This window comes from Artibeus jamaicensis, unplaced genomic scaffold (genome assembly GCF_021234435.1).
Source record: "Artibeus jamaicensis isolate MK-2021 breed Jamaican fruit bat unplaced genomic scaffold, CSHL_Jam_final contig_64, whole genome shotgun sequence".
In the NCBI taxonomy this organism is placed as follows: domain Eukaryota; kingdom Metazoa; phylum Chordata; class Mammalia; order Chiroptera; family Phyllostomidae; genus Artibeus; species Artibeus jamaicensis.
This window is the reverse complement of record NW_026521911.1, coordinates 10,665,640-10,685,025: the sequence shown is the minus strand read 5'-3', so window position 1 is coordinate 10,685,025 and position 19,386 is coordinate 10,665,640.

Sequence of the window (19,386 nt, the reverse complement as noted above, 5' to 3'; positions counted from 1 at the left end):
GAACCAAAATATCTGATGAGCCCCATAAGAACTCACTGAGAACTGCGACTACTTCTATCACACCAGATATTGATGCACTAGTTCCTCAAATACAACGTCAAACATCCTACTAGTTTTATGTTGCCCTCTTCTCTTTGACTTTTATAATAAAATATTTTTTTAAATATCGATGATGTTCTATTATTTAGATATGTATGGTTTCTATAATAGTGATCACAAACTTGGGGCCTACTCGACATTTTTAAAAGATTATCAAAAGGGCCACTGCATAGTTAGGGGTATTATGTGAGGACTATTGTGCTTATCGGTTGTGGCAGATATCAGGAAAATTATGCATGGACTTTTTTTTTTTGCTCATCAGTTTTCCTTAGTGTTTGTGTATTTGTGTATTTAATGTATATTTAAACCTCAAGACAACTCTTCTTCTTCCAGCGTGGCCCAGAGACACCAAACAGTGGGACACCACTGCTCTGGACCTTCTAATTATAATTCTAATTATAATTAAAGAGGACTTTTAATCCTCTCTAGATGACAGAGAGTCACCGCCAGCATAGATGATAATGACAATGGACACCATTGTATGAAAACTATGTGTCCGAAAGCCTGAAAATTAAGGTACTCTCCTAACATTAAATATTCTCTCCTATCCTCACAACCCTATGAGTAGAAATTACTGAACTCAAGTGAAGTGTGATGTCGTGGTTTATAACATGAAATATTCATATTCGGCCCTGGCTGGTATGGCTCAGTGGGTTGAGTGCCAACCTGAGAACCAAAGGGTCACTGGTTTGATTCCCAGTCAGGGCACATGCCTGGGCTGCCCAGGTCCCCAGTGTGCGGCATACAGGAGACAACCACACAGGTTTCTCTCCCTCTCTACCTCCCTCCCTTTCCCTCTGTTTAAAAGTAAATAAATAATTTTTTTTAATATATATTTGATCTTTGACCCACTTCTGGCACAAAACTTCTAAAACCCTTGGTATTTCCTATGTGGCGAGAGGAATAAAGATGTATTTTGTTATGTTAATGAGTGGCTTTTGCACTGAATTTAAGAATGGAGGCTGGTGGCCAAGGGAGCCAACCAAGTGACTGGAGGGTTGGAAATTTCAGCCCCACCCCGTCTTTAAGAAGGAGCAAGAGGCTTGAGATTTAGTTCAACTGACAATAGACAATGATTTAATCAAATATAACTATGTAACAAAGCCTCCATAAAAACCCAAAAGGGCAGGGTTCATAGAGCTTCCAGGTTTGTGAACAGGATACCAGACAGGGGCCGGGCCCTGAGGGGGTTTGCCTAGGGCCAGTTGGTAGTATGTGGGTTCTTGACTTCGTGTAGGAAAGATTTTACAACATGAATCCAGGTGACTATTTGTGTGTATTTATTAAATCTGGGGACAGTGAAACAAGAAAGGGCTTATCATAGAAGAAGCAACAGGGGAGCCTTGGCTGGCCTGCTTTAGCTCAGTGGAATTCAGAAGAGGAACCTGGAGACAGGTTCAGGGCACCAGCCTGGGACAAACTGCCAGATGCCCTTTCCCTCAGAGTTTAGGAGACACGTGCCTGTGGGGAAGGAAGTGGAGGAAGAAGGAAGGGAAAGGGAATCGCAAGGATTGCTCTCCAGAGGGACAGTGTGTGCGTGGTATATATGCCTTTTGGGCCCTTGGGCTTGAGTATTTCTCTCTATTGCAGGCAGGAACCTTAGGGGAGGTCTCAGGGTTTCAGTAGAATATTCATCAGTTCTTCAGGTGCACCCTTTCAGGATCATGGTCTCCACTGACTGGTCAGTGACAGGGCAGGGGTCTTTAGTCACTGCAGGTGGTCCTGGCATCACCCACCTGGTTTTGCTGCTCTTCTGATCATGGTGCTGAAACCCAAACAGGGCCTAGATGTTATCTCTAGGGAGGTGACTTTTTGCATCTGGCTGTAAATTGCTCAGCCACTGAGCAATTTGAATCTTATTCAAAAGATTCCTTTTGAATAAAGGAATCTTTATTCAAAAGCTACACAGTTTTGGAATAACAGATTTCCATGTGCATTAGTCACTTAAGCCTAACAATTAAGACTGACTCTTTAACTCTTTAGTTATAGCTTTAATCAGTTAAACCCATCAATTAAGGCTGAAATCTGTTAACTCCTGACTTCCCCGTCATTCCCCGTTAATTTTTAATTATCTTATTTCTACAGGATTAGTTTATAAACTAAAGCAACATAAGATATGAAAGCTACACAATTTTGGAAAAATGTCAGGCTTCTGCATCAGAGCCTGTCCCTTCCAGAACAGCTGAAGAATGATAACAGGGGGAATCTCTTCTCCCACCAAAATATCAACCTTTGGGGAACACAGGCAGCTGCAGCACAATCATCCAGGCGTCATCAAGGAAAAGAGCCTGACAGCCAGTCTCTGCCCTCCTTTTATTTTAAATCTTCTGGCCTATAATTCCAAAGGCTCCAGAAAAATTCAGCTCCTCCTCTTAGGCCCCTCTTTATTCCTCCCTAGTGATCCAATCAGATCTCTCTGTGTTCTTATACTCCCTGACCAAGTACAATTAGGACAAATGGTTTACAAATTCCAGACTTTGCTAGGGCAGACCCACCTTGGTCCCTGTCACTGGAAGTCCCATTTCCAGACACATCCTTGAAAGTGAAAACCAAAGAATGAACCTGATCCCTCTATATGCTCATTTTGATAAATCAGCATATTAAAAGACACCTGGGAAGGTTATGAATATTGCATTGAGAACTTACCCTGAGAACACCCCTAAAATTCACACCTTTAGAAAACATATAAAAGCCCTTCAGACATAGGACCCAGTATATGCTATCTCTTGAGCATACCCACACCTCCTGCTCCCACACCTGACTCCTTTCGTTAGGCATGTACCTTTGCTTTCTTTCTTCTAAGCTCTAAATGTTCCCAGGACACTTGCAACCAGGGGAGCAGTGGACAGTGGCAGCTTGTCCCAGGCACTTGAACCTGTCTCCAAGGGCCCTCCTTCTGCCCCAGTAACTTGCTTCCTGAGTCCACACAGCCCCACTGGCTCACTGCTTCTGCCTCTGTGACTTTCTCTCTAATGGGCCAAGACAGCTTCACCAAGGCTCGGCCCTTTCTCACATGTCCAAAAGGCCAAGGAAGCTCTGCCTAGGTTCATTCCTGTCGCTATAACCTTGCCTCTTTCATCTCAAGCCCTTCGTTTGTTTCACTGTTCCCTGCTTTAATAAATGTACTCTCAAAATCACCTGGACTCATTCATATCTTTCCTTTCAAAGTCAAAAACCCACATGTTCTAGACCATGTCAGTGCAGACTCACCTCAATCCCAGTCCCTTTCTGGTGACAAAGCAGATCCAATTTCTAGCTCTATCTCTACCTATAATTTCTGTGCAAATGTGTAGGTTAATCAACCTTTGCCTCTATTTTCTAATCTGTAAAGTGTGGATCATAATTATACCTACCTAATAAGGTTGTTATGATGGCTAAATAAGATAGTGCAAGTACGCTACTTAACACTATGCCAGGCACATAGTAAGTGCTCACTAAATATTATCCAGTGTTATTTTCTTTGATTCCTTACAATGGCCCTATGGAATTGATGATATTGTTAGGGCTGGAATTAGATAAAAGTAGCCAAAAGGAACCTGAGGCAGGCTCCAGACTGTCTCAACAAGGAAGATAGAAAGTACAGAAAGTACAAAGAGTGCTGAACAAGATAAACCGCCTTGTGCATGACCTTGTCCTTGCAGAAAAGTATCCATTGTTGCAAGCAGAGAACATAGCCATGTTCTCTTGAGATAGCCAATTGCTAACAGCTACGTCTGCTTCTGTATTTGCTTGCTTGCTCACCCCAATAAAAACCCCAGGCTGTAAGCGCCAGGCGCGACTCTCATCTGCAGCCATCTTGGCACCGTGTCTCCGGAGACACCCCGAGAGTTCGCCCCTGCGCAGGTAAAAACTTTGAAACTTTGGCCAATAAAGTTCCATCATAAACTCCTGAAGGCTTCCGACATTTGTTGCTTGCATTGGGGTATGTTACAATATCTTCTTTACTTAAAAAATGCTAAACTGAGGCTCAGAGAAGGTAAAAACTTGACTAAGGTAACAATGCTAATGGTGGTACTACTGAGACATGAACTCAAACCAGACCTCAAATCCTGAGCTCTTAGTTCAAGATCTCTGCCTTCTGTCTCTTTTCACCCATGGCACGTCAAATACATAATAGGCTTTTCATAACCATCTGCTGTAACAAATTCAAATGAATCAGCTGTCATTTTATCTTTGGCTTGAAGGCTTTCTAGGCTGTTATCTCCACTGCACACTGAAATAGAGAAAGAAATATTTTTAATTCTCATGATAAGGATCATTTTCATATGAAATTCATATAGGCTAGAAAATCTGATTAGAAAAAAAATATTTAGAAAGAAAATAGCTCAAGGCAGCCTTTTTGACTAAAAGAGGAATAATGAGAAAAACCAGATGCATCAAAGTAAAACATGAAGCTGCTCTCTCTTGGAGATAAAATTTAGCATTCCAAGATGCCTGCTTCATTTGCTTCAGGTACAAAAATCATTTGAGTCTGTTTCTCACTAAGAATCAAGATATTTTCATAAGCAATAACTAAATTTTGAGGCATAACTGCCCTTGGGAAAGGAGAATTTGGTACACCTACAACCATTTCTAAAAGTGAAGAAAAATGCTTAGTCTATTGTAACTGATAACTAAAGCAAAAGGGTACCTCTAACTTAGGTGCTAAACTGTGATCAGGGGCGGATCAGAATCCCTTTGCAGTCCTCTAAGTTGAGTCCTTGTTAATGTAAAGAAGCACAAATACAATGTCAAAACTCTAGTTCCAGATCTTGTTATATGATAAATACCTTTATATGCAAAACACTCTCCCTCTTTGTATTTCAATTTTAGTTTCAATAGGATGAGGGAGCTGGGCTCTCGGACCATTTAGATCTCATCTGGCTGAAATGGTGTCTTCTAAATCTGGGACTAATCCTGGGCATTTGCAAAGATCAAGTATATCAAATGTTACAGGTCACATTCTAATTGGTTTTGTCTGTAGAATTTGTTTTTATATGGCATATTTTCCCCTTCGTGTTTTTTTTCACCTTTGAGGAGATGATCTGAGTTAGGATTCGTACTCTGCACAGACTACTACGTATTGTTGACATGTTGATGAACGTTTTTTTAAAACTCACATCTGTGTAGCATCTTATATACTTCAAAGCAATTTTACTGTCATTATCTCACTCAGTTTTCACCATTAACCCTTGAAACTGGAACCATATTATTGATGCGGTGGGAAAAGCATGGATTTCAGAGTCGAAGAGCCTGAGGCCAAATTCCAACTCAACACTTTATAAGTCAAGAGAACTTGGGGAAGTTTCCTAACTTTTCTATACTTTCCAATTTCTTATTTGAAAAACAGGGAAGATGGTAACAAATAAAATAAGGATTTTGTGTAAAACACCTAGCAGCTGTTTTTTTCCTTTATTTGGGGAGGTCACTGGAAGGCTAGAAAGCTGAGACTTGCCAAGAAGAGACTGTTACAGAACAGATGGGGAGGGGGGACGTGAGCAATATATCGTTACCAAAAGGACCTCCCTTTTTTCTCTGGGGGTTCCCCCCACCACGTACTAGTTTTGCTTTGCCCTCCACCAGAGGAAAGACATCTCTGAATGACAGAGATTTGTGAAAAGGAAAGGAATTATTTATTTAAAATCTAAGCCCTGGCTGGTGTAGCTTAGTGGATTGAGCGTGGGTCTGCAATACAGACGATCGAAGTTCGATTCCCGGTCAGGACACGTGCCTGGGTTGCAGGCCAGTTCCCAGCAGGGGACACATGAGAGGCAACCATACATTGATGTTTCTCTTCTTCTCTCCTTCCCTTCCTTTCTAAAAATAAATACATAAAATCTTAAAAAAAATAAAATTTATACAGACTCAGAGTAATGACTTAATGTCTTTGACTTGGGGGATTTAATGTCTTTATTAAAATACTAAAGCTCTTTAGAATACCCACAAAGGCACACAGTCCTTCCTTCTCCCCTTTGCCCAGTCCAGGGTACCATAACTCAGGAAGAAGAAGTAGAAGTCCGTGATTCAGGCTCCTGGCACCATCAGCTGTGTTGGCACCATCAGCTGTGTTGCTGTCACGATCTCCAGTTAATCCAAAGCCATGTGACACCTTCTCATGGCCCGCCAGCAATATTTCTTTCACCCCTTTTTTTTCCAAGCAAAGTCTCTCCTGCTGCATAAGCCACATGGCAAAAGGGAGCAACCCAAAGCCTCAAGGTCCCACCCTTTGCCCAAGCCACATGGGGATTTTTTTCTCCTACCACAGCTGCATGGTCCCAACTTCTACATAGCCTCATGGTCCTGCCCTCCTATGGCTGCCACACCCGGGTTTAAATCCCAGAGCCAATCTTCCTCCGCACCCCCATTTCTGACTCCTCCCACAATCAGTTATACCTGCCAGCATTTCTGTATTCTTCCAGCTTTACTGGGCTGCCATAGTAAGCCATGCCTGCCATAGTCCAAGCAGGCATGGTCCCATGGTGTGAAGCCAGTCATTTCCAAGCTCTCGTGCAAGTGCTGTAACCAGAGGGAATTGCTTCCCAGTTATATCCTGGGTTGAAGCCACTTCCATCCCCCTGGCTCAAAACTTGGCAACAACTATTTAACATATCTATGAAACCAGTTAAAGGTTATAGATATGTTACATGACCATGCCAGAGGTTAGCTGCAAAGCTGTTGCTGTACAAAACAGCTCTCAATGGCCCGGGTCCATGTGTCCCATCCCCCAGCTCACTCTGGTAGGGGTGAGGACCTCATATATATTTTTCTCTAATATTTCCTGAACACCCTGAGGTCTGGCCCCCATTACAAATCCCTATATGCCCCCCCCTTAGCTGCACCCTGATACAAGCTTCCCAGAGCAATATCAAACAAGTTGGAGGAAAGGGGTTGTAAATTTAAGACACTTGCAAAGAGTATAGTTTCATTTTCTCATATTTTCATTTGAAAGATAAGGAGTTGGTGCATATGGTAAGTGGAGAGGGACTAAAGAATTCTTGGTGGTGGCCCAAGAATTCTAGAACAACTAGCAGCCCAATCATTCATCTTGAATCCAAGGAACAATTGATTATTTATGGTTTTCCAAAAGAACTGCCAGGTCTCTAGGGAACCACGGGTGAAGGAGAGGAAATGAAGGGAAGAGAGAGGTTAGAATGAGGCTCTTAAGGTACAGGGTTGTTTTTTTTTTCTTCTGTGCCTTAAGTAATGGAGTCCAAAGGTCTGGAGTTCATGTGGGCTCTGGGAAGGTCCTTAAGTTTCTGGTTTATTCCAAACTATGCTGGAGACATCAATACTTGTTTTCTTTATGTTGCTGATGGTCTAGAGGGGACACAGCAATGGCTCCAGGAGAGATATGAGTGCTAAGCAGAGGTTTTATGGAAAGGAAGGTGCTTCTGTGTGGGAAGGTCACGAAGTCTTTCTGGAGAAGGTGGTATTACAACTGAGTCTTTAATGTAAGGCTTAGGAGAAGTTTACCAAACTAACAAAAGAAACAAATCATTCCAGGGAGTGGTGAGATAAAGCCTAGAGCATTCGGATTTATACAAATAGGGATTTATAAAGAGCAGAAAAGGTAAGTTCATCAAGTAGACAGGTGATGAGGATGAAACCCTGAAGCCTGTTAAAAACAAAAATGAACTCAGTAAAATTTTAAAATCTTATTGGCTTTATTCAATGATTCATGAGTCAGGTAGTATCCAGTCTAATAGAGGGAAAGGAGTTCTAAAAGCTGTATAAGGCAAGAGATTTTTATAAAACAAAGTGAGCAGGAACAAGGAATATACAGGGCAATTCCTGGTTGGTTAAAGCAGGGTTACTTTCCTTACATTGGAAAAAAGAAGTCTTGGAACTGCGTTAGGTAATATGCTGAGCAAACAAGTGCTGATTGGTTGACCTAGACCTTCCTCTTCTGGGAGTGTAAGAGGGCACAGCCAGGGGTCCCCCCAAGGAAGGATTTGTAATGGAGTCCAGAACTCAGGGTGTCCAGGAAACATTAATAATATGGGATATCCTCACCCCCACAAGTATGAACTGGGGGATGGGACACATGGAGCAGGGCCATTGAGAGTTGTTTTGCATAGCAACAGTTTTACAAATAACCTCAGCATGGACATTTAACATATCTATAACTTCTGACATGATTCATAGATATGTTAAATAGCTGTGGCCATGCTTTGAGCCAGGGGGATGTAACTGGGAGGCAACTCCCCCTGGTTTCAAAGCCTGTGTAAGAGGTTGGAATGACTGGCTCCATGCCACAGGGCCATACCTGCCCGGACTTACTATGGCAGCCCAGAAAAGCTGGAAAAACACGGGAGTGCTGGCAGGTATAGCTAATTTGGGGAGGAGTCAGAAATGGGGGTGCAGAGGAAGATTGGCGCTGGGATCTAAAACCAAGTACAGCAGCCACGACAAGAAGAGCCAAGCAGCTTTGGCAGGGGAGAGACACATGGCTTTGGGTCTCCCTTTCCCATGCAGCTTAGGAAGCAGGAAAGCAAAATGTACCAGCGATGTAGAGCTCTCTCTTAGCAGTTTGGAAGAATGCAGGAAATCGGAGAGATGCTGTAGGAAGGAAAGGAGTGAAAGGACTCTTGCTGGTGGGCCATGAGAAGGTGAAATGTGGTTTTGTATTAAGAACTGAAGATCTCCGTGACACAGCTGATGGTTATGGGAACAGAGGGAGGCTAACCAACCGAGCCTGGATTACTGGGAAGAACTGGGGACTATCTGAGCCTTGGACTTCTATTTCTTTTCCAGAGATATGGCACCCCAGACTGGGCAAAGGGGGAAAGGAAGGACTGTGTGTGTTCGTGGCTGTTTTAAGGGACTTTGGGATTTCAATGAAGACATTGAGTCATTACTCTTAAGCCTGTATAACTTTTAAATAAGTAATTCCTTTCCTTTTCACCAGTCATTTACATGGAGAGTTGTAATTCCCTAGTGGCAGGCAAGGCAAATCTAGTACAGGGGGACTCCAGGAGAAGTAGGGTCTATTCTTCAGTGGCCAGTCAAGGAAAATTGTGGGAGACCACAGTTTAAAGTAATACAACTGCTTGTGCATGTACAATAAAATCCAAACAAAACTAGCCAGGAAAGATCTGCCCTATAAGAATAGAATCCTTCCAGCCCATGAGGTCAATCTCTGTTAGAGTTGGCCTGCTCCCATGTTCTATGCTATAAACTCTGTGTGTTCAGTTCAATTCTTTGTCCTGATCACCAAGAAACAGGTTACCTGCGCCCACCTGTGACAGGACAACTGACCACAGAAATTTGTTAAGTCTTGGTTTGCTGGCCTGGGGCTTAGCGTGAGTGACTCCATCTTGAGACTAATCTGGTTATTTCAGCAGGCTTTGACTAGAATAGGGAATGCTCCTGCAATGGGGTGCAGAGTGAGTGTCCCCTGAAAATAGAAGACAACCCCCCACAACCCTTGTTTGGGGAAAGGAGAAAGTGGATGACATGGCATTTAAGATATTTTGCATGACAATGGCAAGTTAATAGCCATAAATTTCTTGAAGGGATAGGACTGCCACCCAGGGTGAAAGGTGAACATGAGTTTAAGAGCATATGATGACTCATGGCATAGCCAGCGGAGGCAGATGCCCTTATGTCACAGGAATCTCTTGCCCTGACTGAAGATGACAGCTAAAAGAAGGTAAAAGATATGGGGGAACTGGGAAAAGTGGCACATCATAGGAGGGACCAGACATAAGATCACATAGAAAGTTCTAGGCTGAGCATTTAAAATAAGGGTGGGCTGAAAGAGAAGGGTCCAGGTCCACCATGAGGTCTGGTGTGTAAGAAGGAGCCATGCAGGTTGAGAGAGAGGAAGCAGCCATGTGGTCTGAAGGGGTATAAGGAGAGAGCTTTGCAGGGAACTGTTTAACCAAGCACAGATTTGTGGGAGATGCTTAGAGCTGAACTGTGACTGGGAATGCTGAACTGCAGACTTCTGCTTCTCTGAAGGACGTATGGAGAAGCCAGTCTCTTGGGACGTGTGCCTTCCTGGACTCCACCGTGATCCAGTGTAACATGGTGCATGTTTCCCCCAACCACTACACGGAGGCTGAGAACAATGAACCTCAGATCCTGAAGGAGAGGGCTGCTGCGAGAGGATGGTGACTCTGAAACCCACAAGTGCACCTTCCAGAGGAGATGGAGACCTGTTTGCACCGCTGGCTAAAGGACAGATAAGGAAATGGGGAACTTCTGGGCATGGTTTTGGCTTGCAGCCTTGGGGGAGCAAAGGAAGTTCTGGGTCCTGTGAGAGAGGAGGGCTCTGAGCAGGAGTGCTCTCAGCACCAACCCCTGCCCCTCCAGGTTGGAATCCTGGTGATAAAAATTGTTTCCTTCAACACTAAATGTTGGGTCATGTGTCAAGGCACCATATGGCCAAGCCCCAGTTTGCTCAGTTACACTACCATCCCATAAGCAGTAAAGTGGGTAAGTGAGGAAATACATTCACTTCATCTCTGAGAAATCCTCCTGGCTGACACTCAGAGATGGGCTCAGTGGTTGGGAGAAGGGTTGATCTACAAAATAGATAAAGTATTTCCTATCTTGCAAGGTTATTCTGAAATATATACGAATGGTCTTGTATGTAGTATTTAACTTGATAAATGGTTGTTATTATTATTATTATTATACAAATGTGTTTATTTTAATTTTCCCAAAGTCATCTCTCTGAATGTATTTAAATATGAGTTAATTTAGGGTGCTCAATCTGTGGACAAAAAATGGGCCACCACTAAACCTAACAAGTTCAGGCTAGGGAGGCCAGCATAGTGGCCTTACAAACTCAGAGACAGCCAGGAACCACATAGAGAGGTCTGCAATTAGAACTTTCTACCTAAAAGTGGTTCACGGTGGGTAGTCCTGTCCTAGGCCAGTACTTTTCCCTAATGGAGGTCAATCTTTACCTTAACTGAGCCTGTCTGTTGTCTTTTTTGCATCTAGGATAATATACCTGATAACATGCCTTCGGAATACAAAGTAATTTCCTTTTTTCTGGACCCCCCCTCGAAGCACAGCCACAGCAGCAGCTGTTGTGTTCATTGTTGACTGTTGTCATGTTAATTGTTGACTGTTGACTACCCTGTACCCACCTGTGTAAAAGAAGTATGTGCTCATTCATTTTACTTTTTATCCTACCCCCGAGGTTTCACACTTTGCTTTCTCCAACCTTCCTAGTCTATCACCCATACATTTCATGTAACCCCCTTATGTATGTCCCCCTCTGACTTTGATGTATAAAATAAGCGGTAAAACTGCCATTTCCCAGAGCGTTTTCTCAGTCCGTTGAGATTTTGCTTCCTGGCAACCATCGTCAGTTTGGTTCAAATAAACTCATAACAATTCTTACAGGCTTGGATGTTTCTTATGCTGACAGATCTACAAAAATTCAATTTACACATTACATTCTAGGAACATATTCTTTAAAGGGAGGCTTGCCAGCTTCCTCTTTGTAGTTCTCTATCTGTTCCTGAAGGTCAGATTCTTACAAGGATGAGCGGGAAAATGGAGAAGAGGAGAAACAGGCAGGAAACCGTTAAATCATCAAATTATATGTTTCAGCTAAATCATTCGAATCATATGGTGACATCTAACCTTTCTCAGTTTTCCTTTGATTTTTCTCTTTTTAGCTCTAGTCACCTCTGACAAACCAATTAAACTTCATAAATCCTTGAAGGATTATGCCTTCCCAGCTCAGCCTCACTTAGAATTTCAAATGAGATGCCATCTTTTCAGAGAATACTCAATTGTTCCTCTATCAAGTCCTGTGATTTCCTAATGTCAGTCATCCAGCCAGCCTTTTTCAGGTGATTTCTATTCTTGGTAGATAGTACAAAGGAGAGAGAAAGACAAATCATTTAGATGCAGAATTAACAGACTGGGCTCTTCTAAAACCTCTGGAAAAAGGGGCTTTGTATACTTTATAGATGAAAATCACCTTACAGTTTACAAGTCACTCTGCAGTATTTAAATTGCTCTCAGGGACATTATAGTCTTTAATCCTCTCAAGAGCTCTCTGATGTATTATAATCAGCATATTGCAAAGGAGAAACTGTTGCTCAGAAAGTTTATGACCTACTCAGAAGATAAAGAATTAGGAAGAGGCAAAATTGGTGCTTCATCCCAAATCTCTCTGACTCCAGGTCCCTCTGACTCTAGGTCCAGGTCTGCAAAAACACAGCCCCTGAAAACCTGAGCATGAGAAACTTCAAGGAACAGGCAAGTTACCCTACATTTATTTAAGGTCCTTTTGCAACTGATGCAGATGTGTGAACTTACATCTTCTTCTCTAGAGGAAATGGAAGTAGTCTTGAGATACCACAAAATACAGTAGTTTGGAAATGTGTCTCTGTCCACTTAACAACTACAACATGTTTTAAAGCCTTAAAATGGGTACTTATTCAACAAATTGAGCACTCAGTAAACACCCTCCTTTAAAAATAATAATAGCCCCAGCTGGTGTAGCTCAGTGGATTGAGGTGGGCCTGTGAACCAAAGGATCACCAGTTTGATTCCCAGTCAGGCACGTGCCTGGGTTGCAGGCCAGGTCCCTGGTAGAAGGTGCGTGAGAGGCCACCACACATTGATGTTTCTCTCCCTCTCTTCCTCCCTCCCTTCCACTCTCTCTAAAAATAAATAAATAAAATCTTTTAAAAAATAGAACTGGGCAAAATGGAAGGGGTTAACAAAAAAATTTGCAAAATCAATGAGAAAAAAGGTAGATAGGTAACATTTTTTTAGAGCACCTCTTATTTGTCAAATACTTTACATACATTATCTTTTTGAAACTTTACAACATCCCAATGAAATAAATCGTATTGCCCCTGTATTAGTTTGCTAGGGTTGCCATAACCAGGCACCACAGACTGGGTGGCCTAAACAACAGAAATTTATTGTCTCGGTTCTAGAGTCCAGAAGGCTGAGCTCAAGGGGTCAGCAGAGTTGGTTTCTTCTAAGGCCACTCTCATTAGTGTGCAAATGATTGTCTCCTCTTTGTATCTTTACAAAGGCCTCCTTTTGTACTTGTCTATGCACAAATTTCCTCTTCTTATGAGGACACCAGTTTTAATTGGATTAGGGCCTACCCTAACGACCTCATTTTCATTTATTAATTTATTTAATTTATCTCTTTAAAGACTCTACCTCCAAATACAGCCCCATTTTGAAGTACTTAAATATGTTGAGACAACATAGGAACTTGGGCCCAGGATTGGAAAATGCCAGATAGCCTGGAAGCCAGGTTAAGACCAGGTGGCCAAAAGGAATGTGAAATGAGCTGACCTCAAGAATGTCATCACCCCTCCACTCCCTACTCAAAAACACAGAGGTAGCTGATTTTATCTCCCTTCTAACTGCCAGCGTTGAAACTACTGCCTTGCACGCTCAGTTGATCAAGGTGTGACCGCTGAGCAACTTTATCCTAGAAAGTTGGCGATGAGCAGTCTGCCTTCTTGCCCCCACAGCACAGGTGCAGACACGGTTACCAGGCAACGCAGCTGGAAGAAGTCACCCAAGCCTAGGTGACTAGTCACCCAAACCCTAGATTTCTAGGGTTTCCTCTCAATTTTTATCTTGAGGAACCCAAGAACCCCAAGGCTGATAATAATATGAGTTTTGTATGAAACACAATACAAAGTAATTAAGACCACAAGAGTATCCATTTGGTAGATGAGAAAATAGAGGTTCAACTTAAATTGTGCCTCAGAGGGTTTACTTGACAGGAGCAGGACCCTGAGTGGGTGTGCCCAGGGCCAGCTGTAGTGTGTGCGTTCCCGACTTCATGTAGGAAAGATTTCATGACATGAGTCTATGTGACTGTGAAGATGCATTTGTTAAATCTGGGGACAGTGAAACAAGAAAGGGCTTAGCATACAGAAAGCAACAGGAGAGAAAGCAACTCACCGGAAACTCAGAGAAAAGGGGGCTTTGGGGACAGGTTTAGGGGATTAGCCCAGACAAGCTGCCAACTGTCCATTGCCTTAGAGTTTCAGAGACGTGTGTCTGTGAAGAAAGAAGTGTAGGGGGAGGAGGGAATAGCATAGGCTGCTCCTCAGAGGGAGAGCAAGAGCATACGTAGAGTTCTTTGTCCTGAGGCTTTTATCTCTTTCTTGCAGGCAGGAATCTTGGAGAGGTCTCAAGGAAGAATTTCCAGTTCTCCAGGTGCACCCTTTCAGAGTCCTGATTTCCACTGATTGGTCAGGGACAGGTCAGGGGACTATAGTCATTGCAGTCGGTCCTTGCACCACCCACCTGGTTTTGCTGCTTTTCTGGGCCTGGAGCTGAAATACAACTGAAGCCTAGATGTTCTCTCCAGGGAGGAAAGGTTACCCTGGGGGCAAGGTCATTGTTTTCCCAGTTTGCTCCCTGCCATGCACAGTAAATTGCTTGGCCATTGTGTTCAGCTATCTGTCTGTTTTCCTATTCCGCTTGCCAAGAAATTTTCCTAGCTTCTCACTATCCTCTCTCAAAGGCGTTACCAAAGCCAAATCCGTGTGCCCAAATGCTTCCAAAGACCGAAACTCAAAACCTCAGAATTCGGAATCCCAAAATACTAATTACAAACAATATATGCACCCCTGTGTTCATCACATCGTTATTTCCAAGATATGGAAGCAGCCCAAGTGCTTATCAATAGACAACTGCATAAAAAGCAGCGGTGCAGATGTACAATGGAATATTATTTGACCACAAAAAGAATGAAGCCCTGGCTGGTGTAGCTCAGTTGGTTGGTCTGTCATCCCATAAACCAAAAGGTCACTAGTTCTATTCCCAGTCAGGTCACACACCAAGGTTGTGGGTTTATTCCCCAGTTTGAGCAAGTTCGGGTGACAATTGATGTTTCTCTCCCTCTCTTCCTCTCTCTCTAAAATCAATAAGCATGTCCTCAGGTGAAGATTTACAAAAAATAAAATTGTACCATTTATGACAGCATGGTTGGACCTGGAGAGTATTAAACAGTGAAATAAGTCAGGCAGAGAAACACAAATACCATATGATTTCACTTATATGTGGAATCTAAAGAAAATAAATAAACAGAATTGAAACAGACTCAGACACAGAGAGCAGACTGGTGCTTGCCAGACAGGATAGGGTGGGGGGACCGGGTGAAAGAGGTGACTAAGAACTAAAAATTGGTAACAGAATAGTCATGTGGATATGAAGTACAGCATTGGGAATATGGTTAATAGCACTCTGATACCATATATGGTGCCAGTCGGGTACTGGAAATGTCAGGGGGACACTTTGTAAAGTATATGATTGTCTAACCACTACCCTGTATACCTAAAACTAATACAAAACAAAATTGAAAGTAAACTGTGATGGAAAAATAAAAATAGTTTTTTTTTAAAGTCAGTATTTAGAATAAGGAAAAACCTACTGATCGAGAAGGCGCCAACTGAAAGGATGGGAGACCTAATAGTGCCTCAAATCCATCCTGCTCACTGGACCAGGTTAAGGGTTTTTAAGGGGTCAGGGGGACAGGTAATGTAGAAGTGCTGGTGGGTCAAGTTCAACTGGAGGAGCTTGGAACTTGGCCATTTATGGTGAAGGTGTGTCAACACCAGATCTTCCTGGGCAGTGGCCTCTGCTTCTGAAACAGTCCTGCCGTTCAAGTTTCAGTTATGTTTTTTGGTCCTTTGGTTTGGGGGGCAGGGGCTGTGGAAAGGGGCAAGACTTTGGTTCCAGGTACAGCTGGAGGTCAAAGTTCTCTTCTCTGGTCACACCATGCTTTAGCTGTGTGACTTGTAGTTTTGGCCTGTTGTCTCTGAAAAGCAATACAGCATTGTGTTTAAGAGGACAGGACCATTTGGAGTTGGTTCTGTGGTTATAACAGCTTACTCAGCTGGTAACTTTCAAGGCTGAGATTGGAATCCACTTCTACACAAAATCAATCTTTCTATTCTAGAGTCAGTCACAAAATATAAAAAAAATGAAGAGTGTAAAGTTTAGAATTAATTATTAAAACCCAAGTGATTCAAAACACAGATATTATTACCTTTTCATAATTATATGGGTTGAAGTTCTTAGTTGCAAATAACAAAAAAACAAAACAATCTGGGTTAACATAAGCAGACAAGAAAATGAGTGGAAGGATACTGGATAGCACTCAGACATGTTGGGAAAATGAAGCAATAAGGTTCAGAAAATAGGGCAGAACCAAAGAAAATTAAGCAGCCAGAACTATAACCAAATTACGCTCAGTCAAGTTGATCCCACTGAAGAACAATAGTAAGAAGATAGAAAAATTCCTTGGCAAACAGAGACAGACAGCTGAACAAACTGGCCGAGTGATTTACAGCCAGATATAAAAGGTCACCACCTTAGAAGTAACATGTAGGCCTCTGTTGAATTTCAGCTCCAGGCCCAGAAAAACAGCAAAGCCAGGTGGGTGATGTCAAGACCAGCTGCAGTGACTGACCTACCCCTGCCCTGTCAATGACCAATTAGGGGAGACCTAGACCCTGAAAGGGCACACCTAGAAAACTGAGGAATATTCTGCTGAAATCCTCCCCTGAGACGTCCCCTGCCTGCAAGAGAGAGATAAAAATTCAAGACAAAGGACCCAGAGTGCACGCATGTGCTCTCCTTCTGAGAAGCAGCCCATGCCATTCCCTGCGCCCTATTCTTTCCACACAGACTTGCATCTCCTGAACTCTAAGTGTCACCATGAAACTTGTAACCATGGGAGCAGTGGGCAGCAACAGTTCCTCCCAGGCTAACCCCCGAACCTGTCCCCAAGACCCTGTCTTCTCTGACTTCCCAGTGAGCTAAGGCAGCCCAGTCTAGGTTCCCCTGTTGCTTCCTCTATACTAAACCCTTTCTTGTTTTACTGGCCCCAGCTTTCAAAAATATATATATATTTATTTATTTATTTTTAGAGAAGAGAGGGAGAGAAACATTGATGTGCATTAGATACATGGATAGGTGGCCTCTCCCTTGCCCCCACATGGGGACTCAGCTTGCAACCCAGATATGTGCCTTAACTAGGAATTGAAACTGCAACCTATGGTTCACAGACTGGCGCTCAGTCCACTGAGCCACATCAGCCAGGGCTGTCCCTACTTTAATAAACATATTCTCATAATCACCGGACTCATATTATGAAATTTTTCCTTCACAAAGTCAAAAACCCACACACTACCAGCTGGCCCTGGGCAGACCCACTCAGGGCCAGGTTCTTTGTCCGATAACACCATGGGCGCTACTGACACTCCTGTTGCTAGACCCTGCTGCAGATGGTGGCACCATAGTTGCCAAAAACTACACACATCAGATGCTCCCATCTCCACCACCCAGGATGAATTCACAACTCCCCTGCTTCTTTCTACTGCTTCAGATTTACAGTCCCAAGGTCATATCTATGCTCTGGCTGCCAGGAAACTGGGAGTGGAGAATCTGCCACTTCAACTTTGGTTAGGGATTGAAGATAGGAATGTTTGCCTATGAGACCGCATGAATGTCATAAATATGCACAATAAGGATGACTTACCTACACATTTTTAGTAGTGGTCAGTGTACTATAGGCCAAATACTGTTTCTACAAGCATTCCACAAAGGAAGAAGAGCACCAGGTGTGATCTTGATTGATGACACCAAGCACATTGCCAAAAATCAAAGCATGAACATATGGGCTACAACCCTGAGGGGAGAATGCAATGTAGAAGCCAGGGAGCCTGTATATTGAATTTATATTCTCAAGTCTCACCTAACACTACAGAAATGTATATTTTGGAAGTCATGTATAACACCATGAAAAGTGCAATCTGTCTTAAAGAAGCAGAAGTCCATTCATCAATTGACAAGCGCTTATTCAATGTGCATGCTAAACACTGAGAATAAAAATATCAGCATGGTACTGCCTGTGCTCAGGAATTGGCCACTGTCTGATGGGGGAAGGGACTATCATGTCAGGTAGAGTTCAAACGTTACAGAGGAAGTCTAGATGAAAGGCTTGGGAGGTCCTCACGGGGGATGAGTTGTGAGTGGCAGGGGTTACAGAAGGTTGATTTGGGAAGGCAGTTATTGACCTGGTTCTTTCACTCTAGTATATACTTCAGTGCTTCAGTGCTTTCTGTATACTTTATATACAGAAAGATGTCAGGTTTCCCTCTCTTCCTTCATGAAAATGTTTGATTATTTCCCCGTATGCTTTTATGATATTTTGGACAATGAAGTAGGGACTGTCAATTCTTTGAAGGCTGGAAACAGACCTAATATCTGGCAAGAATCCAGCAAATACTTGGTGCTCAGGAAACATTTCTCTACCCAGATTGAACTATACAAACAGGGCCAATCTCTTTCTAGCTTTGGAGCTCAATTTCCTTCACTATGAAATAAAATACATAGATGGGACCAGGTGATTCCTGAAGTTCCTGCTAGGGTCAACAGCAACTCCACCTTGCATCTTTGTTTTATGATGTTCCATTTCTTAGTTCAATTCAAGACATGCCAATAATTGCACATTAATCTATTATAAACTGTGGACCCTAGCTGTTGAGTTTGGTGGATGCTGACTTCCTTCTGTCTGGAGCAGCTCGGGCCGTGTCTATGAAATGGCAAAGCAGCCGCTGAGCTCGGTCAAACAGCTCACCAGCAAAGGGAGGGCAGCCAGCTAGTCTGCAGGCAACGGTCAGCTCAGTTAAAATGCTTATTCTTGTGACCTCAGGTAGACACAAATCTCATTCGCTGGATCTTTAGTGTCCTCCAAGACACAGGCTCACGCTCCCCTCTAATCGGAGAAGAAAGTGATGGTGGACACACGTGCCTTAAGAGCATTTTTGTAAAAGCACTTTGAAACTATTACCAGCTATCAGAATGTGACTTACTAGATTATTGCTAACAGTGATGATGCTGTAGAAAAAAAAGATCTGGGAAAATACACAGCAAATTTAGCAGCATTTGCATCTGAGTGGTGAGATTAAAAGATACTTTCTCAGATTTGCATCTCTAATGCGTTTGAGTTTAAAACGATGAACTCATATAAATTTTGTACCCGAAAAAAACAAATAAGAGAAAAATAAATAATGTGACTTCCTCTGTGTGTAACATTATCTTGTAATAATTTTAACCCTTGCCCTGGGTGTCTCAGTTGGTTTGTGCCACACACCGAAAGGTTATGAGTTCAATCCTTGGTCAGGGAGGGTGCTCATGGGAAGCAACTAATCAATATTTCTCTCTTACATTAATGTTTCTCTCCCTCCTTTCCTCCCTCTCTTAAGTCAATAAGCATACCCTAGGGTACAAATTTAAAACAAATGAATAATAATAATAATAATAATAACTTTAACCTCTTGTTCC